Raw genomic sequence first — 3,001 nt, forward strand, 5'->3', positions numbered from 1 at the left:
TCTACATTATGTTATATTTTATAAAATGGTTTGGCCTGTTTCAAGGTACTCGTGACAATTTAAACTGATAGATTCCAAAATATCAGTAATGCAAATTTTAAAACCATTCCAAAGTTATTAATATTACTTAATCCTGTGTATATATCCAAATACAGTTTCTGTACCTCAATGCAACTTCCAAAGGCTGCATCTGTATTAACTTACTGGCTCTTTCTAGGGAACAGACTGATAAAACCATCTCTTCCATAAATTTTTCATTTTTTCTTTAATCTAATTTTTGAATAATTAAGAATTTCACAAGGTTCAAAACTAAATTATTATAAAATGACATTCAGTAAAAAAGTCCTCCCAAGGCCAGGTGTGGTGATGCATACTTGTAATTTCAGCACTCAGGAAGCTGAGACAGGAGGATCAATGTGAGTCCCAGATCATCCTGTACTACAAAGTGAGCTCAAGGCCAGCCTGAACTGTACAGTGACAGCCTGTCTCAAAATGACAAAAAGTTCTCCCATTTCTGTCCTTACCTCCTAGTACCTCTATCCCACAAAACCATTATGATTCCTGTCTTGTATACAAGTTGTGATTGAAGAGAATGGTGCCTTCTGGTGCCAAAGGTCATCCTTGTAAAAACATTACAGGGTATCCTCATTCACTTTATTCATCCACTCTAGTACAGTGAAATTTCTGGCTGTTCCCCAAAGTCAAAATGACCCTGAAAGGTAAAAGTAAATGTTTTGAATTGATTCAAGACACTGAGATAGCCAGAAGACTTTCAGAACTGCTTCAGAAAGTGGCTAAAATATTGGGATGCATGTTTAAAGTGAAAGGAAATGTGTTGAAGGGAATCAGTGGCAATGTGTCTTTTACAGTAATAAATGTTTAAAATTGAAATATGTACCATAGCTTTCAATTACACAGTGTATTCTCCCAAAGTGTCTTCGTTGGCAGTTCAATCACCAAAATCCGTTGTGTATGGCTTTCAAAGGACTAAAATTGGAGAAAGAGCGATGGTATAACGGTATTTGTCACAACAGAACAATATGTGGGGCTGAGGATATACTTTGGTGGTAGAGCACTTGGCTAGTATGACGAAGACCATAAGCTTGACCCTTGGCACAGCCAATATGACAAAAACAAAGCCTCACAATTCCCACATAGTATGTTAACTATTTGGTTTTATTACCAAAGTTGATTGAAGAGGTATTTCTTGAGTCCCTCCTCAAGCATAAATTTAGGTGTTGCCTATATATGTAGGAATCCTATACAACAGTGATGGAAAATCTTTTAGAGCTTTCAGTGATATAAACAGCCCACTGTGACACATTTGCCATAGATTCACCACCACTGCCATATAATATCCATATACTCGAGTGAAATGAAACTTAGGGATTTTTTAATCCCATTTTAATGAATGACATTAATTTCATAATGAAGTGATAATTTTATAAATATATTATTTTTTAATCAGGAAAACTAAATACTGTACAGAAAGAGTTTGAACATTTAGAAAACAACTTATTAAATATAAAGAGCTAGAAAAAGCAAACAAGACCTCAAGGAAAGGAAAAATACAGGAAATTGGATAAAACAGGTTTAGGAATGTCCATAGTCATTAGCTTTCAGCCACCAGGAAAGCTAACCACTAACCAAAAGTAAGACTTAAATGCCTTTAAAGAAAAGGAAGTTTCAATATTCAGCAGCTTAGTTACTAAGATAGCATCTGACCTAAATTTACAGTAGTAATACTCATATTTTAAGTTACCGCATACTAACCCATTCCTAGGGTTTCTCAATATATTGATGATATGCTGGTTACCAAAACATGTTTCAAAAGGTCACATAGGAGTCCCAGTATTAATCTGGATTAAACTAACTACAAAATGTATGTCCTGGGGGGAAATAACAGTACAGAACAACTACACTAAAGTGTGCTGCTTTCAACACCAAAAGGAAGGCTTGCTCAATGATGAGACTACCACTTGCATTTGTGTAAGCCCACACCCTTGTCTGTGAAAGAGCTTTCACAACTAAAATCAGTTAAAATATGTCCACCAAAGTCTTTTAATGAGCTTCAGAGTTCAGCATTTCATTATCAAGTTAATACTTTTCCACACATATCATTATGATCATTGTCAAGTTTTGATACCAAAAGCAAGTGGGTCATGAAAGTTGGTGTTTATAAAATGTAGTGTGTAAAAAGTTTCTCAGCTCTGCCTTTTTTTATTATTCTCATGACAGAATCAAGGGGGAGAAAAGAAAAAAATGTTAATCAAGTCAATTGGAAGAAAAGATAAGCAAGGGATATCTTTTGGTGGAGTAGAATTGAGATAAACTCCATATTAGACAATTACATTAGGATTTTCCAAAGAACAGAGTGGAAAAAAACAACTTGGCAATGTCAGAAGTTGTCTCTTGTTTTCATTTATTACCTTTTTTTAAACAAACATTTACTTGAGAGACAGTATAGCAGATTGATATACAGCTACTTTCCCTTAATTCAATGAGAAGAAACATTTGTACTAATAGTGTTTGGACAGGATATAATGTCGGCATCTTGTACTATGAATAACTACTTTGAAGACAACAATGTGCAATGTATTAATTATTGAAATTGTCCTATTCATCTGTTTTGAAACTGTCTCATTGCTATTTGTTTCTCAATCAAATTAATTTAAAAAACAATTTGAAAAGAACAAAAACTGCACTCAGTTCACAGTCCCTTGACCTATTATTTCGGGGTCTGGGTGAGGCAATGATTCATAGTGGCAGTGCATGGCAATAGAAGAGACTCTCCTCAGGGCAACTAGTATGCAAAAGAGAAAGCAAGAGATTGAGGTCCCGATGTTCTCTTCAAGGCTCTGGTGCAGGAACTAACTTCCCCCTGCTAAATACCACTTTTAAGATACCATCACCTCCCAAACACACAATGAGGTAGAAACTAAGTCGTTAATGCATGGGTCTTTGAGGGACGGACGTTTGTCCAAATAACTATCTCTATCTC

Source organism: Octodon degus, unplaced genomic scaffold, assembly GCF_000260255.1.
Source record: "Octodon degus isolate 3935 unplaced genomic scaffold, OctDeg1.0 scaffold00236, whole genome shotgun sequence".
NCBI lineage: Eukaryota > Metazoa > Chordata > Mammalia > Rodentia > Octodontidae > Octodon > Octodon degus.